This window comes from Anopheles maculipalpis, chromosome 2RL, assembly GCF_943734695.1.
Source record: "Anopheles maculipalpis chromosome 2RL, idAnoMacuDA_375_x, whole genome shotgun sequence".
Taxonomy (NCBI): Eukaryota; Metazoa; Arthropoda; class Insecta; order Diptera; family Culicidae; genus Anopheles; species Anopheles maculipalpis.
In genome coordinates, this window is record NC_064871.1 from 71,022,861 (window position 1) to 71,043,307 (window position 20,447).

The 20,447-nt window shown below is 42.4% G+C and overlaps 3 protein-coding genes across 3 annotated transcripts in view; all 3 read left to right on the top strand.

Annotated features, from left to right (window-relative positions):
- The window catches only part of LOC126567447 (RNA cytidine acetyltransferase), a 617,063-nt gene that overhangs the window by 264,323 nt on the left and 332,293 nt on the right, over positions 1-20,447 (top strand). The window lies entirely within an intron of this gene.
- LOC126568770 (copper-transporting ATPase 1) overlaps positions 1-20,447 on the top strand; it is a 342,507-nt gene that overhangs the window by 13,960 nt on the left and 308,100 nt on the right. The window lies entirely within an intron of this gene.
- LOC126556104 (cholinephosphotransferase 1) overlaps positions 3,000-20,447 on the top strand; it is a 257,829-nt gene continuing 240,381 nt past the window's right edge. Inside the window, exon 1 of the mRNA XM_050211314.1 lies at positions 3,000-3,003. The gene's annotated coding sequence lies outside the window, so the exon portion shown is untranslated. The remainder of the gene's footprint in view (positions 3,004-20,447) is intronic.

The following is a 20,447-nucleotide window of genomic DNA, read 5'->3' on the forward strand; positions in this document are numbered from 1 at the left end:
AGTTTGCTGTTTGTTTAACATAATTTACGAAGTTAATTCCTTAAGCGACTAGTCCTACCAATGCCTTAATTTGGTTCTTTTTTAAATATACCAAATTAACTACAGTTGAAAGTTGAACATTTTAAAAGGCACATATTTCCTAAGCAATTAGCGACATTTTGTTAATAATTGCTCATTAAAGTTACCCATTAGCAGAGGCGCCACAAGCGGCAAGTAGGTTACCATCGCTGCCACCACATTCGGCGCTTGTTAATTCGATGGTGTTTCACGCACGGGTGGCTGTTGTAAGGGATCCTTGAAAGAGTCATTTGATCGATATCTCAACCCAACGCTGTTTTAAACAACAGTTCAAAAGGTCCCGCTCGGGATGGGGAATGCAAAGCTAAATACAGTTCTGCCATAAATTGTATTTCCAACACAATACTTCACGCGGATACTTTAGGTTGACATTAGCATACTTTAAACATTCGTTTCAATGGCAGCAGTCCTCTGCGGGAGACGCTATCGTGTCAATCAGCGTCCACGTTCATTCTGTCCATTAAATAAACTGTTGGAAGTGCCAACGAGGACACGTAAAAAAGCCGGTCGAAAAGTAAACAGGAGCAATACGCTACGTACACACACACATACAAAACGAATCCCTTGGGATGGTTAGACCCGAAGCAGTGTGGTTGAAGCAGTAAGCATATCGTTAAACCAGCATAGCTCATATCGATTCTTAGTTTTCCCCCCTTTTTTTTGTGGGTTGTGTTGTATCTTGCATTGTACCGTCACGCGTCCGACGGTTCCATCACTTTATCTGCTCCTATTTTCTTTCCCATTCACGCATAATTTCCACGCTGTCAACCCGTATCGCACCACCATTCGACACCGTGGCGCGGCTCATTTCCATGGGGACGTATCGTATCGCCCGAATCCGGGCGAACGAGCGTGAAAATGAGCGTCACCGCACCACTTTCGCGACCAGGACGGCACACTGTTGACTAACTTCTTGAGCCCCTTTGTGCCCTGGCAGGCGGCGGCCATACATCAAACATTGCTTGCCAAACCGCAGCATTTGGAAACCACCGTAAGAAAAATAGACGCTTTCGGGAGGTTTCGAGTTCGGCTTTCCGTACCATCCGTCCGGGGTTTTTGTGCCCGGGACGCCGATGGAAAGCCCGAGTTTGGGTTCGAGGTCTCGCCACCCGTTTGAAAAGGGTACGAAATGTTTACCCTTGCCCCGTTGTTTCGGTTTCGGTGCTGAGGGTTTTCCGGTTACTGTCACCCGGTTCGATGCCCGCTTCGGCTTAAGTGCTGACGGGCCGACGTTTACTTAAATCTTGTGAAGCTGTGGAGAATGCTCGTTTTCTTAGGACTGACTTTAGCTCCGGACTAACCTCGCACGGCCCACTTTCCTTGTGTGGTAAGTATGCTTGGTGTAATGGTTTACGGCAGCCGGTTGGGTAAGCATTGATTTTGAAGATGAATTGAATGCAGAGTGCTTCAATATTAACACAACTGAACTGCTTTTTATGGAACTAAACGAGCAACAAATTACCGGCGTGCGAGGGAAGCGTTTTAACTGACGTAGCAAGTTGATGGTGGACATATGGTAAATGGCAACATGTTGAATAAATAACGTTTGTTGCAAGCAATATTGCTGTCTTGACGTTTTGGGGACTTGATATTTGAGACTCAAAAAATAAAATTTAACCACTTAGACAACATGGCAAGGGCCAAACCTTTGTTTAGAATGTTAAAAGCAGTAAAAATATAAAATTTATCATCTAGATTGTTTGAATAAAACTAACAACAGACAGTATAGGACAATTTCAAGAGTAAGAATTGCAATCACAAAGAACTTATACTGGTTTCTGCCTATTGTTTGGCACACTAAGCTGAAAATTAAATGCATGCTGGGGGCAAGCCTTCCTAAAGCGGACCTCAAGGACGAAACAAGTACTGTCTTGCAATGTCTTACACTGCTAAGTTTTTAAATTTCTACGATTGGTTAGTTTGGTTAGTGACATTAGTTTTCAGCATTATTTATGAGCGAAATCGGTCGGTCTATACTGGCCCTGTATATGATGTGGACGGCTGTACGATAACCTTAATATTTTGCAGCGAATTCGAAATGTCATGAGAATGGCACCAGACGTCCCAGCACGTAAAGTCTTTGAGATGGATTGATGGATTTAATGCATAAACGACGGCGATGATTTAGAGGATTTCAGCAACGTGCCAAGCCTGCGAAGCGCCTGTTGAGTAAGTATTTATTACTGTTAATAAGTTATAGACTAGTTCTTAAGATACTCCTTACCACAACTTATGGTGTGATCACATTATAATAAGGCTTGTTGTTACTTTGTAACGGCGCGATTGTTGGAGGGACGGTCGATTATTCAGCGGTAGTCACGCTAGCAACCGGGAGAGGGCGCTCGTTCGGATCCCGTCGGCCAGGACGCGAACGCTGGCGTGGTGGTAGTTGCGCTGACCGTAGCAAGCGGACAAATTTTTAGCGACGAAGCGAGCTAAGTATCAAGAATAAACTCTGCATTTAAAGCTGAAAAAGCCGTGTCATTTACTGGCCGGCTCAATTTAAATTGCTCAATTTAAATGTAATTACAAATCATTTTGGGAATTTGTTAAAAAACACTTCGAAAGTCCCATTGTTGGTGAACGCTCAGCATCGAGTCCTGACGGTTCGATTGCTGAGCGTTCGACAGTTCGATTGCTCAAGCGTCGATTGCTGCCGGAATCGTTCATACACCTTCCAATGTTATTAATGATTGTAACATAAACATAGACCTCAACACAGTTTTACGAGCTATCAAAAATCTCAAATCATCGTATAACCCTGGCCCCGCCGGGGTTCCAGGAGTAGTGTTCAAAAAATTCAGTCAGGTCCTAGGTCCTATTCTGTCAATGTTATTCCGTTTGTCTGTAAGCTCGGGCATATTTCCTGATGTATGGAAACATGCATTTATTATTTCTACTCCAGAGAAGGGTAACCTTGCTAATGTCGTTAATTATCGTGGTATTTGTATCCTCTGTGCATGTGTGGTGGGAAGAAGAAATGACTCGGACGGTCGTCATGTGGTGGAGAAGAAGAATCTCGGACTTATAATCGCGACGAGAACGGAACAACGTGATTGCAAGCTGTGCGGACCAATATCTTTCTTTTCTTGGACTATCCAGGCAGTTTGAAGATTCTAGATGAGAATCTTCCTTACTGGAAAGTTGGAGACATCGAGGCCTTACCTTTGGTAGGGGGACTCTCGATGCTCATCGGCGAAGCAAGTCGGCCAGGCGACTTTGTATGTTCAGAAGGAATATCCCTTACAGGCATGTTGGAGGTTTGTGGCCTTACCTTGGGTAGGGGGACACTCAAACCTCTAGAAAGAATTGAACGCAAGGTTTAGCTTGTTGTACCTTCTCTCTCCATCTCTCTGTCTAAGGGAAGGCTTCCTAGATCGCTTTATTTATACCCAATTCTTACAATGAGGTTATTTGTTAAATTGATGAATTTCTGCTCACCGTAAATGCTACGTAACGCTTGTTGTATGCGAAATAATGTATACTCTAGTGAGATGTTTAGCAGATATGCTACACATGTTCTAAAATATTCGAGTCCATTGTTCATTCCCACATCCTCTTTAGCGCTCGTAACTGCATCATACCCCAACAACATAACATGACAAACCTAATTTCCTTAACTTCCTCTATCGTCTCTAGTTTAGATCGAGGTGTTCCGGTTGATGTCATGTATACAGAACTCAAAGCTAGCTTTGATCGCATTTCACATCCCATTCTCCTGACAAAGCTATCTGTTGGAGCCGGACGCAGCCAAATTTACGCACCCGATTCTATGTCCAAATGAACCTGCGTGATCGCGTTGGCTTCGGCTCCCGATCAGCTCTCTCTCTCTCTCTACTTAGGATGTTTAAGAGACGGTAATTCGGGACTGGACCGCCTAGGTGGATGGACGCGCTTGCTGCAATTGTTATCCGTCAGAGTTATTTATTTATTTTATTTATTTATAATTGATTATTACGGTCCAGTGCCGTATTGTCAACACCGCTTGTGCTGATTAGATTTTTACAGATTTATAAGGCATTTCCTCCTTATTCTTTGCCTTATCCCGGGCATACTCGGTTATATCCGTCATCGGTTATCCGTCCTCCTGTCCTCTGGTTATCTGTCCTTCCACATGATTGTTTTCTTTGTAACGCTGATGACTTAAATATCTTTAAACCTATAGCGTCTACTGCTGACTGTATGTCTCTTCAAAACATTCTAAACCTCTTCAATGCTTGGTGCTCATCTAACCAACTAGTGTTACGTCCCGAAAAGTGTAACGTCATGTCGTTTAGTCGCTCTCATACTCCAGTTAGAAATGTTTATTCTTTCGATGGAATAGTAATAAATCGAGTACAGTCGGTCAGAGATCTAGGTGTAACATTCGATAGCATTCGAAACGATCGTGAAAAAAGCTCGCAAATCTATCGGCAAATCTAATAAAACGAATGAAACCTTGTACAATCGATTCAGTGTTCCTAAAAGTCCTGTTATTGTTCACTGGTCAGATCTACACTCGAATATTGTCTTGTTGTATGGTGTCCGGTTTCCAACTCATCGATCGACCGCATTGAAAGAATACAGCTATCATTTACGCGATATACTGTAAGTATCATGACGGGTAACACTTCTGAGCCTCTGCCGGAATATGAGCAAAGATGCCAGCTCTTAGGACTTGATACCTTTAGCAAAAAGACGCAGAGTATCTCAAATCATGTTTGTTGCTTCCCTTATGTCGAACGCTGTTGATGTACCCAGCCTCGTATCATCAGCCTCGTATAGACTATTGGTTCAACCACAATAAAACAATTAGCTTAGCTTTGTGCTCTGATTTATGACAGCCCTTAATGGTAGAATCGCCACAGTCTGACATATCAAGACCGGTATAAAATACCATTTCCACCGGACAGAAAAGAGAGTATCCACTTAAGAAAAGTTGTACTGATAAGCAGCATAGGAAACACATTGAAACATGGTACAGGTTTTGGTATTGCTCAAACGATTTCTTCTCCTTCACTTAACGGCCTTCTAAGTCACGCCGGCCTTCGATTGGCTTGAATTCGATATAACGTAGTTGGATAGTCAGTCCTTGATACGGGGTAATGGTAGACCGTCACCGATGTAGCCTGACATCAGCGGGATAAGCTCTGGCAAGTGATTTATATTCATCTAAATTGATAAATTGTAAAAACAAACCTTAATAAAATGTTGATCAGTAGTACGTTATGAGTGTAACAACGAGTCACGAGTCAATGTACGCTTAAAGTTTTATGTTTAACGTAACTTTAAACGTTTAACGATTGTAAACTTCTTCGGCGAAAAAAAAACCACTCGTCCTTGTTCTGTGACCAGAGAAACACTGTAAGGTCTACAACGAACAACAACGGCAGACCAGGCAGATTGACGGAGGAACCACGGCCCTTTAAAACCACAGTCCACACTCTCAAGCAGCCCCGGGATGGGATGTCTTCTCGTGGAATGATACTGTGCCTCGCTAAAAACTGGACCTCATACTTGGATAACACAACAACTATCAGCAAAATGTCACCCGGCACATAATAAACCCGGGATAAGGTGCCGTTTGACGGTTTGGAGAAGGAATTTTAGTTTTAAGCAGTTTGTTTCATCGGTGTGTGGCGCACGATCGATGGACATCGATTTGGCCTCCAAGATGGTGCGGGGACCTTACCTGTGGGACGGATCTGGAGGTTTCCGAATCCCATTAACCCATTTCGCCCTTCCACGCAACCGAGGTGGAATCAATCTTCACATTCCCGCCATTACCACAACAGCGTTGCTGGTGAATCGGTACGTTGCAGAGCTGGGTTGCCTGAAATTCGGGGCTCAGCACATAGATTGTGCTGGGAATCCCCCGAATATAAGCTCCATTGCCACAACTTATCCGTGCCTTCGGATGGTAATCCAGCAGCTCGCATACCATCCGGTAACTACAGTCTCAACCAAAAGTTTGCGGCAAATGATGGTCGACAGACTTCCAGACTCCAAAGTGGCTCCAAAGCCGCCACCTTCCACGGATTGGCGATGGATTTGGAAAAACGTCACCAGCTACAGACTTTCATGCGACCAACACCCGATACTGTGTCTGCTGGTGCACAACAAGGTGCCACACGGACTGCTGATTGACAGGATGAATCGGTCTCCTTCAGCCTGTTCATTCTGCTCCCAGCCAGAGACTCTGGAGCACAAGTTTGTCCTGTGCTCTAGGGTGTCTAGTGTTCCAAACCACAACCTCAACTTCCAACAGGGAAGCCTCTTCTTACATATTTTAAGTCACATTAGCATAAGTAAGAGGATTCCTGTCCTACGCTTGTTTGCAAACTGCATCATGTTGGAAACAACAATGCTGTGATTTATGAAAATATGCTTAAGTGTTCTTTGTAAAACCTATACGTCGTCCCTACATGTACCCCACTTTTCTTTTGTTAGCTAGTTTTTAAGTTGTTTTAAATAAACAATGTTTTATAAAAAAAAAGCAGCAGCGTATGGCCTTCCTTCTCAACATAAAACAAAAACCACTCTTCTTCAAAAAAAAATTGATGAAAAAGACAACTAATACCAAACCAAACAAGATATTTCCGAGTTCTCATTAAAAACCGGAATCTTTATGGTAAATTTTTAAAATAAATTAATGAATTTGAACACTGACACGCACAATCAACATGGACATTTCAACCGATCGGCCGAGGTACGAGGTAAAAAGAAAAGAAAATAAAAAAAAGTTTCTTATTCGAATTCTTGATAGCAGTGCAATCTTTATTCTCCCATCGTTCTCGCTCTAAGACATATTTTAAAGTTGTGCAGCATTTTTGGAGAAAATCGGGCCGTCATTTATGCTGCCAATACATTTACATAATTTACTCAATCAAACGTGTTTCAGCGTTTTATTTACACACAAATGGTTGATTGTAATGATTTAGCTGAAGCGTACACATCGGTCCCAGTTTTTTTTTCCTACGCTCTTTGAGCTGTTGACAAACCACAACACAACGTTGCAACACAAGACCACATTAATTTGCACGATCAAATAAACAAATACAATTATTCATTAATACTACTCACCCATGCGCTCGAAAGATTAGCAACGCTGAACTGCACCGAAAGAACTGCATCGAACGTACACGGCAAGAAGATCGGCACGTTATGCCCATCAATCAAGTATTATTATTACACTCGATTACACGGCCCTGGGCAGCCTGGTCGTTGTGTCTAAACGACAAAACTCGGCGAACACACACACAAAGGATGTTCACTAAAGGGTCCGTGGTGTAGTGTTTGCTCACCTGCGCCAACCGGGCCGGGCGGAAGACAATAGGAACAGAAGAAAGCGAGCGTTAATTTTACACTCCCTTTTTTCCCACGTGCATGACAGCTTCGTGGAGCGTTTAGTTCGATCGATCGTTGTCGTGCCAATTAGCTGCAATAAACAGCGTTCTGCATCAACCATTATCGTCAGCAGAAGCAAACAGGACGCCTACACAATAGCTTTAACTATTCGCGCACACTGGATCAACTGGAGCAGCTCGCCTTTGATGTTTGATCTTAATTTATGGTTTATCTCAATTTAATCTTGCTCAATGATTGTTGTAAATGGAATAAATTGTGTTCTAGTTTTTGCATTAATTTTATTTTGACTATTACAGATGAATTAAAAAAAAAACAATAGATAACTCTCACTCTAACGCTTGAAAAGTTAAAAAAAATGCTAAGTTCACATGTTTACTACTTTACGACAGGAAACTCCATGCATGGATCATTCAATGTTTCTACCAAAGCCCGGGGCGTCCGGGGTCGTACATAGCCCGTTTGACCTTTTGTTTTACGCCCTTACCGTCCACCGTCGGTTGCCGTGTGGAATATAAACGAGCATAGATCGAGAGTCACCGAAGCAGCAGCAATAAAAGTATCATCATCGTTCCGTCTTTTTTTGCAGCACCAAGCTTTCTCGCACTTATTTCTCGTGGAGCGAGTTTCCTTTAGGGGCCTGCAATCGATGCATTCATCATCAAGAAGAAACTTTTTACCAACGTCAACTGGAGAAGGAAAGGGAAAGAAACACAAAGAGAAAAGGGGAGAAGAATGATTTTGTTTCATAAGCCGGAAAACTGCATCCAAATCGTATAATAAAATCTACTTCAAGCGCCGGAAGTTAATTTGGTTCCACCTTGACGTAAAATATTGTGTCACAACTTTTTCCCTTTCTACTTACTAACCAGCTACAGTTCAGCAGTGCTGTAAGGGTTACAGCCAGTCAGTTGTTTGTGCCATGTATGTACACGTTTTATGTGTGTGTGTGTGTAGCACTGGTTCAGCGCCTTTGGTTTGGCCACCGTTTTGTGTGTGTGTGTGTGTGTGTGTGTTTTTTTTTTTCGTTAGCGTTTCGTTAGAACTCATTATTCCGGTTTATGTGGCTCATAAAATGTCCGGCAAGGATGGGGCAAAAATTCCTGCTGCTGCCATCCTGCTGCTATCACCTGGGATGGATGTCTTCAATCCGACATTATTAGTTCTAGCAACATCATGGTGCACGTTCGCAGGCCATAGTTCATATTTAATGTAGCAAGCAGCTGGATAAGCAACTCTCTCCCGTACCGCTAACTGAAGGCAGTGAAGATAAATGCGCTTTTCCTACCATTGGTGGTGAAAAATGAAAACCGGTTAAGCTTTAAAAATGGCTGCTGATGAGCTGCGTTACAATTAGTTTTGTTTGTAACACATTTTTTAGCGGGTAAAATAGAGTTTAAATTAGTAATGAATGTGCGAATTTGAAGATGATTCTTGCTACGGCCCTATGCCACGATAAGCCTTGTTATTATTTTAATTTGGCACAAAACAGTACAGTGTTGTCCTATAGGATAAAGACAGGATAAAGAGGCTTTGCGTGTTTTATTTGTCTCTAATAATTCAAGCTATGAGCTATGAAGTCAAACTATGACTATTGCTGATGCGATTCAATTATTGTAAAAGCTTGCAAAAACCATAAATTTTTCTGTATTAGAAAGTATTTGTTGCGATCAGGATGACCTGATCAACGCATATGCTGACGACATCTCGATGGTGACAACCTCCCTTCGCAAACAAGAAACAGAAGCTTCTTACAGAACAGCTGGAGCGGGGCTGAACGTGGATAAAGAATCACTGAACTGTACATAGGACTGAACATGTTCTGTTGTCAGTGTTTGTAGCAATACCGCACTGATACGTGTATGGTCCGACACCTCCGGAAGGTTTAGTATAGGATCTCCGGAAGGTTAATATAGGATCTCCATACCCTAATCCGACTCAATACGTCCACGACGTACAGAACGGTAACATATCTCTCCAAATATCTCAGCTTGGGTACACGGAGAAACCCAACTCCTTGGGAAGATGGGTTATATGGCTAAATTGAGCGGGGGTGGGGATGGCCAGCGTCTGTTCTCCATGTTCCTTGTCCCTTCTGTCCTAGCATGCGAAGGGACACTAAGCAAGGATGCGTAAGCCCTCCGACGAGACAGGGGGTTGGGGGAGAAGCCTTGCAAGCCATCCCTAGAAAACAACTACCGCAACGAAAGGGCAACAACATAATTTACAGCAGACCCCCGCATGGAAAAAGGACTTACGATTGGAGGCTCGAAACCTGGAATTGTAGATCGCTTACATTTGATGGATGCACCCGAATCCTGTAAGATGAAGTCCAGGCCCGCGGCGCAGTGCGCTGGAAGGGTACAATGGTGCGCCAGTACCGTAGCAACTGCACAATCTACCAAAGTGGTGGAAAAACGCGTGAGCTCCGTACGGCGTTCATGGTGCTAGGTGCGATGCAACAACGGGTGATTAGATGGTGGCCATTCAACGAACGAATGTGGGAGCACCGATGACGAGAAGGAACACTTCTTTACGCAGCTGGAGATGGAGTGTGACCGCTGCCCACAACATGATGTGAAGATCGTCATCGGAGACCTTAATGCTCAGGTCGGACGGGAGGAGGCATATAAACCAACAATTGGTAGCTTCAGCGCCCACCAGCTGACAACCGACAAAGGCTTCAGGCTCATCAATTTCGCCTCCTCCAAGCACATGAGCATTCACAGCACTTTTTTCCAACATGCACCTCGGTTCAGCTACACCTGGAGATCACCACCACAAACCTACTCCCAAATCGATCACGTTCTAATAGACGGAAGGCACTTCTCGGATATTATCGACGTGAAAACGTACAGAAGTTGCGTTGTTGATGGGGCGGAGGGGTGTGCGGCATCGCACGGGGAAGCGCTCTCGGACGACAATCTCGCAATGCCCCTCGGAGACCACTGGCGTATGGTGGAACGAGACATCAGCACCGCAGCCGAACTGAAAATTGGCCAATTACCACGCTGACAGAGAAAGGAATGGTCCGACGAGTTCTCTCAGATAGGGCGATCTTTTAACCATGCACCTGATTGCCCTCTACCTTAATCCGCTCATCACCCGAAAAGAGAGTATTTGATGCGATCAGGATGACCTGATCAACGCATATGCTAATGACATCTCGATGGTGACAACCTCCCTTCGCAAACTCGAGGAGGAGAAAGCATCCATAGAAGCGTTAAACAGATCAGCTGGGGCGAAGCTGAACGTGGACAAAAAATCACGGCACTGAACATAGGACATCTCACACCAACAAGCACCCCAATGCACGTTCTGTGTCTGCGGGAAGCTTAGCATAATGGTCACCAACAATATACGAGAGGTTATGGGGCATAATAGGGGTAACACTATCCAACAGTTTCGTCATTTGGATAGGTTGCACCATGTTAGAGACCTAACAAATTGGCGATAAAAGGTGATGCTTTTTTATCTGGGTACTTTCGAATCCCATTGACCTAATCAGCCCATCCACTCAGACGAGGTGAACTCAATCACCACATTCCCGCCATAACCACAACAGCTTTGCTGGTTAATCGGTAAGCTGCTGAGCAGGGATGCATAAAAGTCAAGGTTCAGCACATTGCTTGAGCTGGGAATCCCCCAAATATAGGCTCCTTTGCAACCTTCGAACGGTAATCCAGCAACTCGCATGTCATCCGGCATCTACCACCACCATCAAAAGTTTACGGCAAATGATGATCGACAAACTTCCGGACACCAAAGTTGCTGTGGATTCATTTACCACTGATTCTGGAAAAAATGTCACCAGTCAACGACTATCAGCACAGAAAGAGTTTTCCGCGTAAGGTTGAGACTTACTCTTACTCCGATCCCTCTCTCTCCGGGCTTTAGTGATCCGTTATTGTATTTTACCTTTTAATCAAAGAACTTAATACTATGCTCTGTTACACTGATGACATCAACATTTTCCTTCCTATCAACACTTCTTATGATTGTGCTTCCTTCCAAAACTATCTCGACGCCTTCTCTTCTTGGTGCTCGTTCAACTCTCTTCTATGTCCAAATTAATGTTAAGTTATATCCTTTTCTAGTGCTTGAAATCCTTTTCTGTTCAAATAAACTTTCTGTAGCTCTCCATTCTGGCTGTGTGAAAGGTCTGAACGTTTTCATATACTCTAGGCTAACGTTTGCTAATCACATAGAGAAAGTTGTCTCTTTCGGATTTCCGTGATCTTTGAGGCCTGCGCCTCGGTAATCTGGTCGCCTACTACCATCACAGCTGCGGCTCGACTTGACCGGGTACAGAGGACCATCAAGCGGTTTGCTATGCGCAAAGTGTTTGGAGGTACAGGCTCGGCTATGCCCCCATATCCGTCACGTTGTCGGCTGCTGGATCTTTTACCTTTAGAGGCCCGCCGCACTCCTTTACAGTCTGGCTTCATAGCCTCGCTTCTCCTCCACTCCGTCGAGGAGAAGCGAAGTCGTTATCCTGCATCAATTCTCAATCCTCGATCAAAAGATGCATATGAATCTTTGCACGCGCGCGCTTTTCGTGCCTTTAATTCTTCCACAAACCTATTTGATTTTTCACTCTTCCCAGCCGCTTTTCATGCTCGTCTACTCTCCCCCTCGTTAAGTTGCCTTAACTCCCCTTGATCTCTCTTCCTTTTACGGTTCTGCTCGTAAGGATGATTCGGGCTCCGTCAACCTGCTGCAGATAGATACTCTTGAGGACAAGTTTTTGCCCTTAACTTCCCATCTCTCTTCTTACCTATTGTAAGTCACATTAGCATAAGTAAGAGGATTCTCAACCTACGTTTGTTTGCTAACTATATCATCCACATTGTTAGAAACAACAATGCTCTGAATAATGAAAATATCCTTAAAGAGTATTTTTAAAACCTATTCCCTCTCGGTGGACTTCATCAAACCATTCTGTAGATAAGTAGATTTTCCAAAACAACCAATATGCAAGCTTGCTAACCGAATTCATAGAATACCTTGTGAACCTAGGACTCTACATTCGACATTCTATGCCACGCTAGGGCGAAATCACTACCACCAGTCGAAAATTTACAGTACACATTTATAGTGCGAAGCAATTTCAATTTCTTGCTTGACTTGCCAACTCGGTCCAGCCGGACAGTCCCGGCATGCGAAGCAGGTGAAAAAGCAATCAATATTGTTACTTACCAAATAATCATATTTTGCATAGTATTAGGCAGCAATAACAATTATCAGTAATCGTCTACCGAAACGGATATTGATTTTCGTGCTAAAATCGATTTCATTCGATACTTTTACCGGCACATTCGTGTCCTTGAGCGAGAGGGGGGACAAAAATGCCAAAGCATCTAATCCGCTCTGATTTTATTTTTATTTTTACTTTTAAAAATGGATCAAATATCATGCGTTTTTTTTTTTATTCTATCGTTTACCTATTCCTTCTTGCCGCCTATGGAAAAACGGTATCCGATTATGTTGCACTGGTTTGCTGCTTCTTGCCGAACGAGTCTGCTGATTCCTCGCAGGCTTGCGATATTAAAATGATGTCATAATTATTCATTGTACCGTTGAATTATGATGTAGCCTTATCGTCCATGGCCCGAACAAAATGAAAAGCGATGGGTACGAAATTTCACTGCGAAGCAATTGCTTCTATCGTCCTTGCTGTTGTTGTTTAATGCTTTGATAGGAAACATTCGTACAGCTGAGCGAAGTTTCGTTCGGTTGTTCGGCTCAGTGCGCCAGCCATGGTCTATGATGATTTTTATTGAAAGCAATCAGGCAAACGATTATTTCTGAAAGATTTTCCACCGCCATGGTGCGAAAAGAAAACACTTGTTTTCGCTCAAGTGGCCAACCTCAACCTGCAATGCGCCTTGCTCTATCTCCCCCCCCCCCACCACCTGTCCTGCTCCGCCCACGTCATCAGCGTGCTTTGGAGCTGTTGTTGCTTTCAGCTATAGTTTGCCACTTCACTATACCGCCGAGCCGGTAACGAACAACACAAACAATGCACACAGAAGTAAATAAAGCACAATAATCCTTGGCAAATTTTCTTACCCGACCCGCGTGCCACGCGTGTACGCCAACCGAGCGCACCAGATACCGATGCCTGATGGAGCGCACATAATGCAATTGCCCAATGTAATGATGTGTGACAGTAAACAGTGAAATGTAGTACTGCTAACGAGCGAAAAATGGCCAGTTTTCTGGTGGCCTTCGGCGCACCGTCCGCATCGTCCTGCAGTGTTCGTGACTTCGAACCGTAATCATGTGTTGCTTAATTTGATTTAGATTGAACAAGCGCACTTTTCGGAGTTCAGGGTGTGGGGATGGTTTTAAAAAATGTTGTACTTAAATGTACTTTTATTAAAGATGATGCAAATGGTTTTAAAATTACATCCAAATGACAACTCGGTATAGTGCAAACGATAGAGAACGATATGAACATTATTTAGTATCTTTAATCAGTGATAATACTCAAGAAACCATGCTAAAAGGTGGGGGAACCATCCTACAGATTTGTTTTTATGTCAAACTTTCAACGAACGAATGGGACTAAAGATAAACATTTTGATAAAATTTGTTGGTGAATTAAGTTGGATTGGAGCGTCTTTATAACAGTTTTCTGTTATTAGTTTTTGAGCGTAGGCATTGCTCCGATTTACTTAAGCAATATGGTCGATCAATGGTTAAGTTTTCAGTTCAACGACTGACAGCTATCGACTCCACTGGCAGATGATATTATGCTATTGTCATCCCAGAATGAGTTATGAGCTACGAAAGGTTATTCGTAGATGCAAGATGAATTAGGTAGAAGATACTGACGGAATGGTAGCCGAACTGATCGAAAATGGCCATACCGCTCTTGTACAGGAAACCAAGCTATGAGACAACGGCCCTATGTGTAGCAAGGGAACCAGGCTTGATAGCAGCTGCTATAGGGGAATTGGGGTGTCAAAAGATTTTCTGCCCTGAAAGTGATAGGTTTAGGATGTTCTGCATCACGTGCGCGGCTCAAAGACGCATCCAACGGTATACCGGACGCCAGGGTTAGACCAGGAATGACCGAGTTATCGCCAATTTTCCACGGGAATGTTTTGGTTTTTCCTCAATAACTGGGTGAGGGGGTGCAGGGATCGGGTAGTGGTGTTCCACAAAAAATGGCGCGGCTCAAAGACGCATCCAACAGTATACCGGACGCCAAGGTCGGACCAGGAATGACCGAGTTATAGCCGATTTTCCACGGGAATGTTTTAGTTTTTCCTCAATAACTGGGTGAGGGGGTGGACGGTTCGGATTGTGATGTTGCACAAAAAGGTGTGCGGCTCAAAGACGCATCTAACGGTATACCAGACGCCAGGATCTGACCAACAATGGCCGATTTATCCACGGGAATGTTTTGGTTTTTCCGCAATAACTTGGTGAAGGCGTGGAGGGATTGGGTTGAGGTATTCCACGAAAAGGTGAGCGACTCAAAGACCCATCCAACGGTATACCGGACGCCAGGATCGGACCAAGAATGGCCGAGTTATCGTCGATTTTCCACGGGAATGTTTTGGTTTTTTCGCAATAACTGGGCAACGGGTGGAGGGTTCGGGTTTTGATGTTCCACAAAAAATGGCGCGGCTCTAAGACGCATCCAACGGTATACTGGACGCCAAGGTCGGACCAGGAATGACCGAGTTATCGCCGATTTTCCACGGGAATGTTTTGGTTTTTACGCAATAACTGGGTGAAGAGGTGGAGGGATCGGATTGTGATGTTCTACAAGAAGGTGCGTGGCTCAAAGACGCATCCAACACCATGCGAAACATTCCGATCAGACCAAGAATGGCCGAGTTATCGCCGATTTTCCACGGGAATGTTTTGGTTTTTCCGCAATAACTGGGTGAGCGGGTGGAGGGATCGGGTTGTTATGTTCCACAAGAAGGTGCGCGGCTCAAAGACGCATCTAACGGTATACCGGACGCCAGGATCGGACCAAGAACGGCCGAGTTATCGCCGATTTTCCACGGGAATGTTTTAGTTTTTCCGCAATAACTGGGTGACGGGGTGGAGGGATCGAGTTGTGATGTTCCACAAAAAGGTGCGCGGCTCATAGGTCCATCCAACGGCATGCAGAGCATTCCGATCGAATGAGGAATGAGGGAGTTATCGTCGATTTTCCACGGGAATGCTGCTGGCGGAGTTTTCCGGTAGTTTTTGGAAAGTTCCCCTTATTTCCATATAATATTTGAAATCACGTTGTCTTAGGCTTTTAAAAAATAGATTTATAGAAAGATACAAAAATGAGGATAAAAATCTTAAAATTCAAAGGCGCTCTCAAAATGTGCCGGAAAAATATTTGTCATCTCGGAAAGAAAAATATTTTCTGGCCACTTTTAAAACTTCCATTTGCTACCTCCTCGGATTCATGCTCTCCTGTTACTCCTGGTTGGATTTTGCCGCATAAAAAGTTCCGGATTTTTGCCACAAAATCCGACCAGGAGTAACAGGAGAGCATGAATTCGTGGAGGTAGCTCGGGTCGGTCAAAAATTTCCAAATCCAATCTTAAAATCCAAAACCAGCTTTAAAATCCCGATGCAAAATTAAAAGTTGAATTCCAAACTTAAAATTTCAAACCCAAATTTAAAACTGACTTTGGATTTTAAAACTGATTTTGGAAATATTCGGCCGACCCGAACTACCTCCTCGGAATCATGCTCTCCTATTACTCCTGGTCGAATTTTGTGGCAAAAATTCGAAAATTTTTATGCGGCAAAATTCGACCAGGAGTAACAGGAGATCATGATACCGAGGAGGTAGAAAATGGAAGTTTAATAAGTGGCCCGAAAATAATTATCTTTCCGAGATGACAAATATTTTTCCGGCACATTTTAAGGGCGACTTTGAATTTTAAATTTTTCATACTATTTTTTGTTTCTTTCTTGAAATATCTTTTAAGACCTTCAGAGCTAGTTTTTTCAATATTATGAGGAACCATGGAGAATTTTCCAAAAACTACCGGAAAATTTCACCAGCAGCATTCCCGTGGAAAATCGGCAACAACTCCTCCATTCCTGGTACAATCGGAGTGCTCCACATACCATAGGATGCGCCTTTGCACCGCACACATTTTTGTGGAACACCACAACCCGATCCCTCCACCCCCTCGCCCAGTTATTGAGGAAAAACCAAAACATTCCCGTGGAAAATCGGCGATAACTCGGCCATTCTTGGTCCGAACCTGGCGTACGGTATACCGTTGGATGCGTCTTTGAGCCGCGCACCTTTTTGTAGAACATCACAACCCGATTCCTCCATCCCCTCACCCAGTTATTGCGGAAAAACCAAAACATTCCCGTGGAAAATCGGCAATAACTCGGCCATTCTTGGTCCGATCATGGCGTCCGGTATACCGTTGGATGCGTCTTTGAGCCGCGCACCTTCTTGTAGAACATCACAACCCGATCCCTCCACCCCCTCACCCAGTTATTGCGGAAAAACCAAAACATTCCCGTGGAAAATCGGCGATAACTCGGCCATTCTTGGTCCGAACCTGGCGTCCGGTATACCGTTGGATGCGTCTTTGAGCCGCACACCTTTTTGTAGAACACCCCAGCCCGATCCCTCCACCTCCTCAACCAGTTATTGCGAAATATATTCCGCTTGGGGCCCTTTTCGCCCCACGCGGGAGCTCAGTTCAATTAGGGGATGTTCCGCCTTTGAATGGAATTGGACAGAAGTCCAGCAATACAGATAGATTGGATAAGAGAACGAGGGGATTGCAGCAATTCAAGGCCTAAGATGGTACAGATTGTGGTAAGTCGCGTAAACTTGCTCTAGCTTAGCTATCGCCGTCACCCTAGCTGGTGACCAAACCACTCTAGCATATTCGAGGATCAATCGTACTCAGCAACAGTACTTCTTCTTTTTGGTTTAACGACCTTTTTGGTCAGTCCAAAACTACGAGTCAGTCCAAACTCGTATTAGGCATTTTTTGTTTGAATTTAAAAACAAAGAGTGGTCTTATTTTATGGTCTTATAACATGTTTTAATCATACTCTCATCAGATTCTCAAAAAGCGAACGTGTTTTCAAACAGGTTTTACTTAATTTTACACAATATAAACTAAGTAGATTCGTTAAAAATTGGTTTCACAATTCCATTTTGACGTTACATTCACTGTATGCAAACGTATTTGAAGCATGTGTAATTTTACACCTTTCATATTATTTTAACAACTTTTTTTTAGCAATTTGTTAAAAGGATCAGGAATAAAATAAACATCTTTTACAGCTTTTGCTTTGTTGAAAACAGAAAACAGGTGCTTAAAAAATATTCAAAAATCTCTGGAAACAGAGCTAAAAACTGTACAACAAACATATTTGAGGATCCATCAAAATACCATGTCTAAGAGCAAATGAAATAAGACACAAATACTCTGTTTTGTACAGATTTTTAAAAATCTTTCAATAAACTATTAGTAGCTATAATAAAAGTGTTTTTTTAAATAAGTACATATTTTTGTATGCTGCAAAACCAACGATAAAAGCCGATTTTCTAATGAGATGTTTTGAGTGATTATCATCATGCATAAATTTTAACTTTCACTGTGCAACAAATATTTAGTAACTGTTTGTTGTAACTGTTAAGTAAAAAAGAGTGAAATGTATGTACCAACTGCTATACGGGCTTGATTTGCAACTGAATCTGGATGAAAGGGATCAGCTATCTACCCGGTCCTCGGAATTGACCGAAAAACGGGTGTTCGGGTTGAGTGCATCAGCTCATCTTAAAGTTTAAAAATAATGTTCCTAAACTTTGTAACAATCCCCTGTTACATAAACAAACAACAAATGCGGTAAGTTTTCAAATTCACTCCGAAAATTAATTTTATCCCGTCTTAATATTAAATGATAAATCCTCAGACCTCAGGCTTTAAGTATCAAAACGATTTCTATTATACTTGTTGCTATTGCTTTTCCTGTTATTCACGCTTTTGTTGTGATGAATCTTATCGCATTGTGATCATCAGGTCAGAAATATTCAAATGTGCTCCCAAAGCCTAACTACTTCGCTCATCCTAATTTGTTTAACGTCACGCATAAGCTATTGATTAATATTGATGCTTCCTCGTCATCACTTCCTCATCTTATGCAGATCAATCTGTGCGGATCGTGCATAGTGTGCGTGGCCAAATATATATACACACACACACACACACACGCACTCACCAACATCAACGAACCATAGTGAAATTTTCATCCAACCCTATGGGCATTTGTGTGAAAGAAGTGGAGAGCGAGTGGGGTTGGTTAAGCGAAAAGGAAAACATCCTACCACTTGCTGTGTCATATTCTATTATAATTTTACGTGCAATCAAACAAAATGAACCGATCGTGGCAAGGAAAGGACATGCTACCCTCGTCACAGCATGAATGAACTAAATGAAACACGTTGCGTTAGCACGAAAAGGAACCAACAAAAAAAACAAACACACACACACTTTAAACACCATCAAAATAAAGAGCCAAATGTCAGTATATTCGTTTATTTGTATTTTATTTTTACCATCGTGCTACATTTACTTGCAAAGAAGACCATTTTTTCGTGCGTTCCAAAAATAATCTATACCCTTGTTTGGCAAATAATGAGTCTGTTGAAAAATTTAAATATTTTTAGTTAAATTTAACACGCTCGTTAAACCGACCGAGTTTGCTTGTTTTCTTTTGGTCTTCTTATGTCATGTCTTCTTTATTGGTGTTTTTAACCCTCGATTCGTTTTTTGGAAGGTTTTCCAGATATTTTTGTTTTCGCCACCCACCCATGTTTTGATCGGTTCATGGATATTTGTAAATTATTTTCAAAACAGTATAGTTTTTTAAAAACTCACGCTTCTTATTAGAATCCCTAGGAAAAAAAAATCTCACACCTCACAAACTACCTCAGGCAAGAAAATCTCACTTCTCACTATAGTGAACAGGCACTTTGCACTAAAGTGAGAAGTTAGATTTTGTTCCTCGTCCCGCCACATCACCTTGGTGAGGGTGAGGAGTGAGATTCTGCTCGCTTGGTTTTGACAAAATGATTCTTCTCACTATAGTGCACAACGAGTTCGCGGCAAAGTTCTATTACTTGCGAGAATGGAAACCCCAGGTGCAAAATGTCAGTTCTCACTATAGTGAGAAGTGTATCGTCACTGTAGTGAGAAGCATGATTTTTTCCTAGTAGTAGCTTAGATTCGTAAAAGAAAGTCTAGCTTATTCTGCAAATCAATGCCACCAACCATCCGCGATAGCTTGATATTGTGTAAATCTTTAACAAATTGAAAAATTAAATCAAGTACATTTTTTTTATTCATAAAATGAATTTGTTCAGACTACTACAAATATCTAATTTTAATAATAAAAAAAACTTTACATTTAATGAAGCGAAACCCGATTTAGAAACTCATGGCCTCTATAAATAAATAGAAATATGAATAAATCATATTTCGTATATTTATTTCGCCTAAAATTTGCAGTCATGCACCTATCGTACAATTTTTTCGATAGTACATTCATTCGTACGAAATATTCCAAGAATTGACAGTTTTATTTTTGAAATTTTGTATTTTGTAATTGCAAAGCTTAAAGCTTAGAAAGCTTAGCAAGGACAACATTCCAATGGTAGCGTAGATTCTGAAGCTTAGTTTCAGCCAAATGTTCCACCCAGATGGCATTTCAAATTTGTTAATGCTACATATTTTCATACATAGGTGACGCCTCGCAGAAGTTTTATTTTTCAATACTGTGCATAGGTAGCGTTAACAAAATGCGACAAACGATGGACCAGTACAATAAATAATGCTAATTTTTTTTAAATAGATGACGCTGCGAACTGCTTCGAGTTAATTTTATTGTGTCTAATCAAATGTAATAAATCATTCTAACGTTTATGAATATTATTACTTTCCTTATTATTTTTGAACAATATTTTTATCATCTCTTTTTGAGTTTGCAAAAAGTCTACATAAAACAAGGACTCA